This window comes from Mixophyes fleayi, chromosome 8 (assembly GCF_038048845.1).
Source record: "Mixophyes fleayi isolate aMixFle1 chromosome 8, aMixFle1.hap1, whole genome shotgun sequence".
NCBI lineage: Eukaryota > Metazoa > Chordata > Amphibia > Anura > Limnodynastidae > Mixophyes > Mixophyes fleayi.
The window spans coordinates 20,211,611-20,226,973 of NC_134409.1; positions in this window are offsets into that span (position 1 = coordinate 20,211,611).

Here is a 15,363-nt window from a genome sequence, read left to right on the forward strand (position 1 = left end):
GGTTGTATCTGGCCAAAAAGCCTTTGAGTCTATTCTGCACATATAACAAAACATAAACATATATATATATATATATATATATATATATATATATATATATATATATATATATCATTCTTTATTTATATGGCGTCACAAGGTATCTGCAGCGCCGAACAAAATACAAAATACAGTACAGACGGTCTACAAGGGTCAACAGTACAGAGTACAACGAGTAAAGCCAAGACTTCAATATCTCCAGGCATGGCAAGTACAATTGTGTAGGAGTAGAAGAAATGGTATAGAGACAGAAGGGAAGAAGGCCCTGCTCATACGAGCTTACAGACTGAGGGGAGGGGAAACAGACGGAAGGTACAAAAGGAGTTACTAGAGGGGATCAAGCACAAGGGGAGAGGGAAGGTAAGAGGTGAACCAAGTGAGGACAGTGACAGAGTGGCCAAGAGAATGAAGGGTCTGCAGAAGGAGGGGTGGTCCACAGTGTCAAAAGCCACAGAGAGGTCCAAGAGAATGAGCAGGGAGAAGTCGCCCCTGGATTTGGCCAAGAGGAGGTAATTTGTAACTTTGGCCAGGGCGGTTTCAGTGGAGTGGAGGGGGTGGAAACCAGATTGGAGGGGGTTAAGGAGGGAGTTAGCAGAGAGGTGACTGGAGAGGCGGTAGCAGACAATCCGCTCGAGCAGCTTGGAGGGAAAGGGGAGAAGTGATATGGGGCGGTAGTTAGCTAGAGAGGTGGGGTCAAGGTTAGGTTTCGTAAAAATGTAGGAGATAAAGACATATTTGAAAGAGGAGGGGCATTGCCTGTAGAGGGTGACAAATTGAAGAAGTGTGGAAGGTGGGAGCAGGCAGTGGGGGAGAGGGAGCGAAGGAGGTGAGAGGGGATGGGATCCAATTGGCCGGTAGAAGGGGGAGAAGAGAGAATGAGAGAGTGGACTTCACCAGAGTTGGTTATTGGAGGATATATCTGCTCCAGAAGCCAAATAGGGTCTATAAAAGAGCAAAACCTCTGAAATCCTTTTTATCACCAAACTGTTTAGCTGTAGACACTCCAATTAATAATACGTCCTATGAATTAAAGGGCTTCGCTCCATGTGGTGCATGCAAAGACTGCAAATGCTTTTACTATTCAGATAAATATAAAGGAATATAAGATTAAAAAATGTATATATGGAAACCGGCATTTGTTGTATATATGCCTCTGTGTGGATGCGGTATGAGATATGTAGAAAGACTAAAGGACCATTAAAAGTCTGTATCCTAGAACATCTTAGAAACATAATAAATGGTGCAGGAAACCATAGTGTCCCAAGGTATTGTAAAAAAACACATGGAGCCCTGATGGCCTTAGGTCTATGGACTTCAGATGTGTTCAATGTGATAGTAGGGCTGAATTATCAAAATATGAAACCTTCTGGATCCTAACATTATATTACTGAAACGTAATTGATCTAGCACATGCCCTACCACAAATATATATCTGCCCTCACATTTTAAATTTACCTCCCCCCTCCAATGCAACATGGTTTTGCCTTACTTGCTTCGTTATGGTTGGGAATCGAACTCACGATCCAAGGGCAGTGAGGCAGAAGTGCTAACCACTATGCCACCGTTTCATATACAAAATCACATTGCACGTACCCAGAAATTGACTATTCATGGTGCATTGTAAAATGTCCAGTTTCCTATAGACCTCATTAAGGAAAGTTAAGCCAAAAATTGAGTAAGTTTTGTTACTTAAGTTTTCTGGGCAAAACCCAGTTACAATGCAGGGGGTGCAAATTAGTTTATTATTTAGCACATAAGGAAAATAATGGTTGTTTTTTAATGTAGCGCACAAATACTTGATAGCTTTATTTTTACACTGAAATTTAAATTTGATCTAGGACATGCCCTACCCCAACTATAAATCGGTACCCACATTTTAAATTTACCTCCCCCTCAGTGCAACATGGTTTTGCCAAGGTGCAAAGTTACTCCTTTTTTTTGCTTTACTTTCCTTAATGAACCAGGCCAGTTATGTCAAACAGGTTTAAACGAAGGATATGGAATCAGCCCCTTTCTGTAATGAGTAGCTGGATTCAGGTCACCAGGTCAAAATATCTCTTTATATTTTATTAAGTTATTAGTTCTATATAAACCGCTGATGATGATGATGACTGTTTAACTAAAATACAAATTAAACCAATATGAGAAGGCTTATTGTAACATTCACAAAAATGTATTGAATAGTTCACTTGCTATAATTGTACATAACGAGGTCTTCCACTTTAAATATGACCAGTACTAAGCCTCCCTTCATCATCCTCAACAACATTTATTTATATAGCGCCACTGATTCCGCAGCGCTGTACAGAGAACTCACTCACATCAGTCCCTTCCCCATTGGAGCTTACAGTCTACATCCCCTAACATACATTACATACACACACACACACAGACTAGGGTCAGTTTTGATAGCAGCCAATTAAACTACCAGTATGTTTTTGGAGTGTGGGAGGAAACCCACACAAACATTGAGAGAACATACAAACTCCACACAGATAAGGCCACGGTCGGGAATTGAATTCATGACCCCAGTGCTGTGAGGCAGAAGTGCTAACCACTTAGCCACCCTGCTCCCTTCTCAATAATAGTACTTTGGTTGGGGTCTATATAGTAGGGTCCCAGAACTCATATATAGCTGAGTTTCCCTGGAAACTGGAAACTATTTTAAATATTGGAAACTATAAAATGTGTATTGTGAAAGAAAATATGTATAGCAAGTATGTGCTTAGAAACTATAGTAATAGAGCATCCGGATAGAACAGTGTAAAAGTATTTTCCTTTTCTCCTTTTTGGGTTACAATCTCCTTAATATACTGGCAAATATATGTATGACCATTTAATACCGTTAACAACTCCTCGCAAAAGGTATTTCTGAATTAACCCATGAAATATCATTTTTATGTTTCTTTATATCAACAAGTTTCAAGAATAATCACGACAAGATATAGGATTTGTTTAAAGTGTGTTGTATTATATTATAGAACAATAAACAGCGTAACAATATTGTACACACAATATAGCTTTAGTGCAATATATATCATACTTATTGCCTGTAATATAGATATATATGTAATTGTGTGTATTTTGACTAACTATTGTCTAAAGGTGTGTGTGTGTGTGTGCATTGTGTAGTGAAGGGGGAGGGGAGAATCCATACAGACCACAAACATACCTCACTTAAAGTCTAGCGGCCATTTTCAAGCACATGGTTTCAACCAGTTCAAACTACTACACTTTCTATGCATAAACCAACATAACCTGCACTTTCTATGCATATCTAACAATCTGATCACTTAACCACAATCTGATCACTTCCTAATCCATCACTTTCTATGCAATGTAGTCACCATCCAAAATGGCTGACTTGCCATGCTTGTAGGCCCACAAGGCCTACTAAACAATTACAGTTACTAAACAATGTGAACTCAGTACAGACACATTACTCATTACAAGCAGTATTTAGCCAATCCACCACAAATAGCTCTATAATCAGCAGTAAACGCACAATGTCCACTGGCCAATTTTAACACCTGATATTTCACACATAGCACAAACGTCTCCATTCCCAAAGCCTAACAAATCGATCCAAATTCAAACACAAATGCTATCATTTATCCCAACCAGGATCCAGACTATGTATAGTACAGCACTCCACAAGTCACAGCACAGCATTAACTATGTATAAACACAAATGCTTTCATTTATCCCAACCAGGCATGCATTTATGTAACTCTGTCCATATCAATCCAATCAATCCAAACTTTCATTCTCACTTAAACTTTCATATCACTTACAACAAATAATCATTCATTCTTATGTCCTCCATTCAACAAAACATTATAACATGCTCACACTCACCTTTCATGTCATGCACACTCCATACTAGTCAGGGCCTAAGTAGGCCTGTTCACCTAGAAGCTACATTACCTATCAGTCCGAAATCCAGCATGGAGTAAAAGTGTCCAGGCTAATTTCTTTGTCTACTAAACACCTCTTGTGGGCGGAGTCTGGAAGCTTGCTATAGGCTTTCATATGTTAATTACTGGCCAACTGCTGAAATCCAGATTATCAAGTATTTAGTTACCACCCACAATCACAGGTGGGGGGCAGAATGGCTGATTTTGTGCAATTCAACTGTGACTGAATCTCTGTTATATATTATAAAATTAAGCATAAATAATATATTATTTATGCACTCTTTATCAAACAGTATGAAAAGCAATACAAAATATTGTACCCATAAACCCAGCTACTCGTCATAATTGCCACTTCTGTGTTATAGTTCCATTGTCCTGTATACTCTCATACCATTTAGATTGTGAGCTTCCTGTCCCAGGAACATCTTTCTCAGAATGTTTGTTTTACTGTCTCCAATGGCTAATGCTGTAGTGATATGGTATCCCTGTTCCAGGAGCTTTGTATATTTTCATTGTAGAAAGGACTTCTAGTATATTTAGACTGTAACACTGAGCGTACGCTACGGCTACCATATAACAATAAATAGGAAAACCTTTGGAGCCTGGCCACTTCCTAGTCAAATACCTTTTGTATAGAGCGCTCCAAACCCTTATTGGAAGCTCATGTCATCAAACAAGTGCCCTCCTGCTCAAATATCTCAAAACAATGAGATGGGAGAACCAGAAGTTTCCAGACCTTGAAACTCACTTAAAACATACTGTCCTTAAAGGGGAATTTACTGTGCAGTGATTACAAGCTAAAAATATATACATATGTAGCACTTTTCATAACAGAACTTAAAAAGGAAACCGTAAAACACTTTGTAAAATTAAAGGAACACACATAAATATCCTTTAAAAACAAACATCCACAAATGATTTATCGAACTGACCTATCAAGAAATACATTTATTCCACATGAACATACTTGCCCTGTCTCCAAGAATGTCCGGGAGACTCCTGAATTCCTGTTAGGTCTCCCAGACTTCTGGGAGAGTAGGGTATGCTCCCGCCTCTCCCCACTTCCAAGTGAAGTGGGCAGGATTTCAAGCCTCTGTAACGTGATTCTCGGGGGAATCGCACCATTTTGGCCTGCCCCCTCGCAGTAAAATGATGTGTATGCATCATTGCGTCACAGGGACAGGGCCAAAATTACGTGATTCACTGAGCTTCACCCCCACAGACCCACTTCTCTCCAGGAAGCTAACTTGGAAAGGTTGACAAGTATGCCCATGGGTCACAAAAATGAAATACCTGTAACTGGCCCGCCCGTACTAAACCATACTTTAACTATACCTCCCAACTGTCCTGATTTTGGTGGACATCAAAATGGGTGGAGCTTTCACAAAAGTGGGCGGATTTTCACACAAAAGTAAATCAATAAACCCTATCTGCCTTAATTAGGGGAAAAGGTGCTCTTTCTAATATGTTGGGGAAGGAATTAGGAAGCAGCCAGAAAACCTAAAAAAAAACTGGGTGTTCAAGCTGTTATAAGAATTCAACCAAATTACTTAAATTGGAGTTCGGCGCTCAGGGAAGGAGATCCACAATGAGGAAAAGTACTATAGGGAAATATGTTTTTTGTCAAGATTACGTAGCTTAAATTATAATACAATGTGCAATAAAAAATATATATATAAATATATCTAAAAATGCAAAATAAACAGACAACAAGCTTACTAGCACACCAACACAGTTGATGATATAAATGCACGGAATGATCTTTCTTGCATGAGAAACAACCAGACATGTGTAGTGATTCAGTTCAACCCTGTATGGGACATGAGTTTTCTTTAACTTTAATAGTAGAATTATCTGATCCAAATAAATTAATATGCAATTGTTCCGCAATGTTATTTTTCACACAATGCTGGAAGTTTCTGGGCGGATCGGGCATGGTTTTGGAAGGGGGTTATTTTGTCCCAATTTTGCAGATATAAATGTTGGCAGGTCATAACTATATCTCCAATTATCTCCCTTTCAACATGTGGAAATGTAATTACCATAGACCCTATAAGCTGTAGTTTACCCAAATGTGTAACAATAGCATACCTCTGTGGAGTAAAGAACTGCCGATCCCAAAAGTGCAATCAAAAGTCGAAAGCTCACTCGGGCAGGGCCCAAAATCATCTGTTTCTTGTCATTGTCTGTAATTTGTTTCTGTCATGATCCCTTCAATGTACAGCGCTGTGTAATATGTCAGCGCTTTATAAATACAGGATAAAAATAATAAAAGTTAAATGCACAGCTCTAATTAGCAGTGTGTCAACCAAAGTCTGAAATAAACATGCCAAGGAACTTATATTTATAGTAGATATATTTAAATGCCTGACATTTTAAGAAAACTATTCCTTTAATTTATTTACAGATTACGCCTTTTATTCACCCTTATCTTACTAGTTATTCTTTATTTACCGAAACAGTTATTGACGATACATATAACACAGCACTGCCATCTTGTGGATACTGTCATAAAAATAAATAAATAGATTGGGCCTGATTCATCAAGGGATGTATCGGACGATTTTGAGCGTATCATCATCACCATTGTTTATTTATATAGCGCCACTAACTCTGCAGCGCTGTACAGAGAACTCACTCACATCAGTCTCTGCCTCAATATAGCTTACAGTCTAAATTCACTAACACACACAGACACTAGGGTCAATTTAATAGCAGCCAATTAACTTACCAATATGTTTTTGGAGTGTGGGAGGAAACTGGAGCACCCTGAAGAAACCCACGCAAATACGGGGAGAACATACAAACTCCACATGAATAAGGTCATGGTTGGGAATCGAACTCACAACCCCAGTGCTGTGAGGCAGAAGTGCTAACCACTATGCCAACGTACACAAAATCACTTTGCACGTGCTCAAAAATGGACTATTCATGGTGCATTTTAAAATGTCCAGTTTTCTATGATCATTGGGCCTGATTCATTAAGGAAAGTTAAGCAAAAAATTGAGTAAGTTTTGCTACTTAAGTTTTCTGGACAAAACCAAGTAACAATGCAGGGGGTGCAAATGAGTTTATTATTTAGCAGGTAAGGAAAATACCGGCTGTGTTTTCATGTAGCACACAAATACTTGATAGCTTATTGTTACACTGAAATGTAACTTTGATCTAGAGCATGCCCTACCCCAAATATAAATTTGCCATCACATTTAAATTTACCTCCCCTCCAATGCTACATGGTTTTGCCTACTTTTGCTTAACTTTCCTTAATGATTCAGGCCCCTTAGGTCCAGCGCTGACAACTCACTCTAAATACATCACAGTTGTCAGTTCTCATCTTATTATTGTATTGTTTCCTCTTCATGTCATACTTACCAACTTTAGAAAGTTGGTTTCCGGGAGCCTGCCGGGGGAGGCGGGTGTGATGTGGGGGCGGGGCTCCAAAATATGCGTCATTTTGGACCCGCCCCTGTGATGCAATGACGCAAAAGCGTCATTTGACAGAGGGGGCGGGGCCAAACACCACGATTCACCGAGAATCGTGGCGTTTGGGACCTAATTCTGCCCACTTCAATAGGATGTGGGCAGATCCAGGAGATTGCCACACTCTCCCGGGAGTCCGTGATACTCTCGCAAAATGCGGGAGTCTCCCGGACATTCCGGGAGAGTTGGCATGTATGTTTTATGTTCACATACTTCTTTTATGTTTTGTCTTGGTGCCTTTTTTGTTGTGTTTTACTTTTCTTCTTCACTGTATTTTCTTGAGGTGCTTTTCCAAACACTGAAAAAACACACAAAATACACATGAAAAAATATAATTTTAGTTGTTTTTGTACATTAAAAAAAGAATGAAAGGACCTCATACTTCCAAATCCAAACCCCTTTTGTCATGTGATTCTACAGCATCACTCCATCTGGATCCTTTCTTCCCTTCCCTGTTCCATCTCTCCCATCTCTTCTCTTTCTTTATCTTCTCCCATATTCCACCACACTCTTTCCTCCATCTTACTCTTAGGCGGCGCGCCACGCCGCCACTCCCCCCCACCCCTTTTACTCTTCTCAGTCTTATTTCTCTTTCTAAAATAGTTGCTTTCTTGAAAAAATTGGGTCAACATCCTTATTAATACTCTTTTCTAACAAGACGCTGTATGTTTTAATGCATATGTATTTTTCAGATTTTTTTTTAACACAGTGCTGTATAGAATGTTACTTTTGGTTGACCCTTGCAAAAATAAAATCTTTAAAAAAAAAAAAAAAAAAAAAAGAATGACAACATTACAAGTGTAAACATACCTTATTTACCTAGAATTAAAGCAGACCCTAGCCAATGTCTCGCCTGCATTTCTGCCTAGCCATAACATTGAGCAGAATTCCTCACCCTTGAGCCTGGATCTCCCTACAAATTAATACTATCGCTATTATGTCCTAAACCATGTTACAATACAAGGGGTGCAAATTAATTTATTATTTTGCAAATAAGTTAAATACTGGCTGCTTTTTCATGTAGCACACAAATACTTGATATTTTTATTTTTACACTGAAATGTAAAGTTGATCTAGGACATGCCCTAACCCAACTATAAATCTGTCCCCACATTTTAAATTTACATTCCCCTCCAATGCAACATGGTTTTGTCATGGTGCAAAGTTACTCATTTTTTTGCTTTACTTTCCTCAATGAATCAGGCCCATTGCCTTCAGCCTTTACCATGGGACTATGTCAAGATTAAAAACTTACAATTTTCTTTATGTTTTCTTTTTCCTTTGGAGAACAATAATTCTCTTATATTTTAACATGAATTGCAGGTTATATCTCTCCCTGTCACCATTTTGCACCTTTATATAGTTTGCGCCCCTGCCCCCCCCCCCCCCCAACAGCTTAAAATAGAATAAAAGCCTTGTGAACTTGGCTTCAGCCTAGTCAGCCAATTGGATAATCAGGCCCTGTGAAAAGCTGAAAGCTGTGAGGCTGTGTCTGTGTAGCTGACTGACTCTGCCCTGGCATCCATTATTGTTTGCCAACCAGAGAGCTTTTGAAAAGGAGAAAATGATTTATAGTAGGATAGATAAGAGACATGAGCATCAGATGCATGCTTAAAAGTACTTAACTTGCTATTCAATTGTATGTGGTAAGCATCATTACTGTAGCTATGTATATGCATGGAACTGTGATTTTCTAATCAAGAAATTCTCCAAGATAGTGACCAAGTTGTCCCATAGCTCCCATAGATCCTATTATCTGAACAAAATCAGCGTGAAGTGTAAAATGTCCCTCTGGCTGCAGCTTAACCTGTGTTACATTATCTGCATGACAATGACAAATGATTGATACAATCTAATGATCACTAAAAGGATGTGAGGACTTGTTGGCAAGACGGCCTTCTGAAGGCTTTTGTCGGCACATTTTTCTCTAATGCTGTTTGCGTGTAATATTTTCCATCAGGAAAGCATTACGGGGACCCCAGAAAAATCATTCTTTTTATGTTTTAATGGAAAACAACTTTATCCTTGACATATAATAAAAACTTCTGTTCTCTGCCGTTTTGCCAGCTTGTATTTCAAAATACATCTGTTTGGAGGGCAATTAAACCCGTTTGATATGTGAAAAAGAGTTATATTATAATGTCATAAGGGGTGTGGATTGCTCAGAGCCACGCAAAGCCTATGTGGTGGGATGTGATTTATTTCCACTCAGAAAATAGGGAGGGCACATTATAATGTGTAATGCCGTCTATAAATATACACATTTCTGACGTAAATCAGTAATGTCTTGTTGTTTTAAAAAACTTTCTGGAATTTTTACTTTACATCTTGCAGCCAGATAGCAAAATGCTGCATTTTATAGATTATATTGACATATGTTAGAGCAGCATAACTCATTAAGGACTTGTTTATCAGGCTCATGAATATCATGAATTCTATACTGCTGTGTGTGGGGATTTACTGAAGGTGTAAGCTGTATACCAGCTCACCTATCTGTGTTCTCTCCCAAAACCCACTCAGGTGAGGAGAACATTTAAAAAAGTCCTCCGTAGCCCATTCCCCCTTGTCACTCCTCCCTTGTAACACACACATCCCTGTTGCTAAAGCAACACATTCCCCCCTCACCTCCATAGTAACACATCCCCCCCTCACCGGTGTAATTATGTATCCCCCTTCCTCACTCCTCCCTTGTAACACCTTCCCTGTCGCTATAGTAACAAATTCTCCCAATCACCTCCATAGTAACACATCCCCCCCTCACCAGTGTAATTATGTATCCCCCTTCCTCACTCCTCCCTTGTAACACCCTTCCTGTCGCTATAGCAACACATTCCCCCATCACCTCCATAGTAACATATTCCTCCCTCACCGGTGTAATTATGTATCCCCCCTCCTCCTTCCTCCCTTGTAACACCTTCCCTGTCGCTATAGCAACACATTCCTCCCATCACCTCCATAGTAACACATTCCTCCCTCACCGGTGTAATTATATATCCCCCTCCTCACTCCTCCATTGTAACACACACACACACACACACACACCCCTGTCGCTATAGCAACACATTCCCCCAATCACCTCCATAGTAACACATCCCCCCCTCACCGGTGTAATTATGTATCCCCCCTCCTCACTCCTCCCTTGTAACACATACCTCCTGTTGCTATAGCAACTCAATCACTGATCACCACTGTAGTACCCATTCCGTCCTCCTGACTCCTCCCTTGTAGCACACACCCCATGTTGCTATAGCAACACATGCCACCATCACCACTGTAGTACCTATTCCCCCCATTTCTTGCTATAAACCAGCCAGGCTTCCTTGTTATAGGTAGATCGGAATCCCAATTTAGAGTGGCTGCAACGGACAAACACCTGCTACAATCAGGTTAAACTGGTGCCCTTTTCATTGGTATTACAACATGCCACTTATCCAGAAGGCACAGATCCGGCTGTCTTATCATGGCTTCATTTATGCCTATGTTTTGCACAAGATGTGATGATGATGATGTCAGCGGCACTATCTGCCTCTTCTGATTGGCTCAATGCGTTTTGACCTCTCCAGCTGATCACACATTAGTTTAATTACATTAATTCATTAATGTTGCGGCTATATTATTTGAAGTCACGACCATCTATTCACATTACTTGACATTTACATTTAGACTACTGCATTTTTAGAGATGATTCCTTTTTAATTGTTAAAGGGGAAAACAACAAAAGTTTATACATACTCATTTAATTTAATTTAATTTGTATTGGTGTATGTCTGTTATTAAATTTCATGTGGAACATGCACAGTTCACATTTATTAATAACGCCATTGTCCACACACTATTCTCTCCTGTGTTTATGACACTTCATTACATTATTATATTGTGTACATATAGATTAATGGGACTTTCACATTTACTATTAACACTGTCAAACTGCATCTCTGCGATTTCTCTACACAACCTCTCGATGTCATCTGATGCAAATGATAATGATTTAAGTAGCTTTGTTCATGTGTTATTTTGTCTTCTTACCACTCATGTCCTCAATATTCTGATCTTGGATAGATTCACAAGCTACATTCTTTTAATATGATTTTTTCCAACCTTTAGTCTTCCTACTTTCTCTCCTGCTTTATCCTCTTCCATCTCCCACTTCATTCTATTTGTTACTCACCCTGCTCTCCTATTTTATTCCTGATTGCCCAGTATTTGCTTTCTACTATCCCCGTCATTCCTCCTTTTTCTCTTTTATTTTTCACCTCCATCTCTCTTTCATATTTTTTAGCACCAAAATGTTTATTCTCCCACTTCCTCGTAACCATCTCCTCTTTGCTACACTGCACCCTCAAAGCCAACTGAACCCCTTTTCTCCACGTCTTGAATATTTATTTTCTTTATGCACTTTTTCTTCATACTCCTCTTGTACTGTTCACACTTTGAACCCAGTTCTCAGCCACACTCTGCTCTTCAACTCCGTTCCTGCTCACTATCCCAATCCTCTTTTTCTTTTGAAAGTTGCTTCCCTTCTTTTCATGCACATTTATTTTCTTCCTACCACCAATCCAATTCTATTCAACGTGTCTCTTTCCTCCTATCATACAAACACATTACTCCCTCTACTTTAAAAGCTCATTTCACTCATTCTAGCGCATCCCTAAAGCTAGGTACAGACTGCAGAAGAATTCTCCCGATGCAATATCGTTAATGATTTCACCAACCACTGAGAGTCCCGATCAGCTGCCGATTCCTGTGTACACACTATACACGTTTTTACACGATTTACCTTCAGATCTGTGCTCTTCATCTGTCATAACCATGTGCGTGAATGAAAACTCTATGGAGAGCTGCCTACACTGCTGGTTGTGAGTACATACAAACTGCCCGACATCGTCCCACTGCATTCCCTAACTCCATATCTCACCATCTTTAACATCCTGCAACATTTATTTTTCCTCTTTGCCTCATATTTTCAGCTTTGTTCTGCCTCCAAGGATCACAGTCAGATTTGAAGACAAGCAGTGGATTCCAAATCAATGCAATCTATACACTCTATGAATCCCTCAGGAACTATGACCTGACTGTTTAGTTTCAGGCGCAGAACGAACATACTGGGTCTGAGCCATTAAGGCAGGGACAAACGCAGGATTTGTAGAGGGGGGGTTTCCACACCACGCCGCCAGTGGGCGTGACCAGCATGCATGGGGGCGTGGCTGTAATTGTAGACAGTGCTTGGCTGCTCTCCAACTCTTCCTATCCCCATAATATACATGGGCAATGCTCCGTGCACTACTGTTAGGTGCATGTAGCTCTCCTTTTTCAAGCAGAGCTGTGTGAAGCGGGAGCAGGGTCAAGCCACCTCAACTATACAGTGCCCCAGGCTTGGAGGGGAATTTCCAGGTACTAGGAACCCCCCTCGGTTTGCCTACGTAAGGCATGCATACTGAGCGCGTCGTACCTTTGTTTTAAACTGTACGTAACTCAGCTCTTTATACTCCCAAAGTCACCAAGGAACGGATCTCAAGATATGGGTGGTGATGACTATGGATGTAGGTTTACTCTGCTCTACTAGACAAGACACTGCAGGATATGTACAATACCTATGTGGAATATAAAATCTCAAAAGAACGCATAGAAAAAAATATATATTCAATTAATGTTACATGTCAGTATTATAGTCATTTATGATTATGTAAGGACATTTTTACCAAAAGTTTTTTTGTTTTTTTTGAAAAACATTTATTAGGGTTTTCTTAATGTCTACTGTACATAACAGACAATTCTACACTTACTCCGATTGCAAACACATGTTATAGCATGCATACAATACTGAGCTAACTAGGACTCAGGACTTAGACTAGACCTCTAGCGGAATCAAGAGATATGACAGAAAAGCAGCGCACTGCTGTGCGCCTGAGTTTGACTTTGGACGAGGTTGCAAGGGAACGCCCTTACTGTACATTGCCCATGTGCAGTCGTGGGCTGTAGTAAGTGTTGCTTGCGCTCGAAGATAACTTGGATGTAGCTGCGTTCTGCTGCATATTGCCCGGTTCTGAGCATGCGCAGAGTGATTTTGTGGTAGCCACGCACAAAATCGCCAGACACGTTCCTTATTGACACATGCCCACTGTATGTAACTGTATTTCTGGCAGAGCTCAAAAACAGTGCACACATCATGTAACTTCAGTGCCTGCCTGATGACTGCAGAAGATATGGTGACTCTGGGGGGAAAAGACGTAATTGTCATCTGTCTCTAATTATTATAGACAGCCCAGGATTTAAAGGTTTACCTTGCATAGAGGCTCAGTAGAAACTGGCCCTGGAGAATATTTAAAAATATTGGCAAATGTTTTTATTAATTTCTCCAAATGTTAGCCTAGGCCATAAGATACTATGTGACGGGCTAGGTTGGAGAGGACTTTTCTAGGATAATTAGACTTGTTAAAGGTGTCTTTTTTAGTTAGCACTTCTGCCTTACAGCCCTGGGGTCATGAGTTCAATTCCCAACCATGGACGTAACCTGCGAGGAGTTTGTATGTTCACTCCGTGTTTGCGTGGGTTTCCTCCGGGTGCTCTGGTTTCCTCCCACACTCCAAAAACATACTGGTAGGGTAATTGGCTGTTAACAAATTGACCTTAGTCTGTGTGTGTGTTTGTGTGTGTGTTAGGGAATTTAGACTGTAAACCCCAATGGTGCAGGGACTGATGTGAGTGAGTTCTCTGTACAGCGCTGCAGAACTAGTGGTGCTATATAAATAAATGGTGATGATGATGATGATTTAATAAATAAGGTACGTTTGCAGGGTCCTTCTCCGTGAAAGATATAATCAAAGATTTCTCTCCAAGGCAGAGGCTTGTGAAAGTGAATCATTCCGCCATCGATAGAGATTTTTAGGATGTCAGTAAAAGAATTGTTGATGAGTTTGGGGCTACGGGTTATAAAACCACTGCTAAACACTTTGTCCTCCACTAATCCAAGTCACATATGGTCAGCAGCAATGGTATAGTATGCTGAACAAAGTGAAAACATATGCAAACGCTGAGAGAAAATGATAAATTACTGTACTATTAATAAATATATTACTAAGTCACAGATGTGTTTATTTTCACTTTCTATGCTGAATATGCTAACTATAGTTTGCCTATAAGTAATCTAATCATAATGACGGATTGACCAAGTTATTTTCTTTTTAAGACATCCATAATGGTTTTGGTATTGCCCTTGACTCCTAATGGTAAGACCCCTGTTATTTAAGGGGTTAATTAAATTATCTCTTGTCACATTTTATTTGAAATTGATGAAAGAATATAGAATTTTAAATGGTTCACTCATTTTTTATTAGAGTTTCACAACAAATATGCAGATCATGTGCTCTCCGTGGTAGTCTACAGTAACCTAAATGTTGCATTGTTTTGACATTTGAAACATGTCAGCTTTTTTCTGTCTTATAGCTTAGCCAAACTACTTATACATACTGTACCATTAAATGTATCCACATTGGACTCACTTTATTATTATTAAAGTCAAGAATGCAGGAGCACATTTTAGACACTAAAGACATACTAATCCCAATAAGAAGCATGACTGAGGTCAACAGTTTGTCACAGTAAATAACACACAAATGTTTCCTATTGTGATTAGTATGACTCTAATCTGCGCCCCTCATATATATTGTTAAGTAATTCAATGAAAAACTGAAAAACAAAGGCAGGAGAGAAGCTCAAACAACTGTGAGCTTATTTGCATATGTATAAAACATCCTGAGTAACCAATGATCATAAACAGAAAAAATACATTATATGGACAAATGTATTTGGACGCTTGACCATTACACCAATAGGGACTGTAACAACATTGCATTCAAATACATATACTTTAATATGGAGTTGGTCCCCCTTTTGCAGCGATAACAGCTTCTACTCTTCTTGGAAGGCT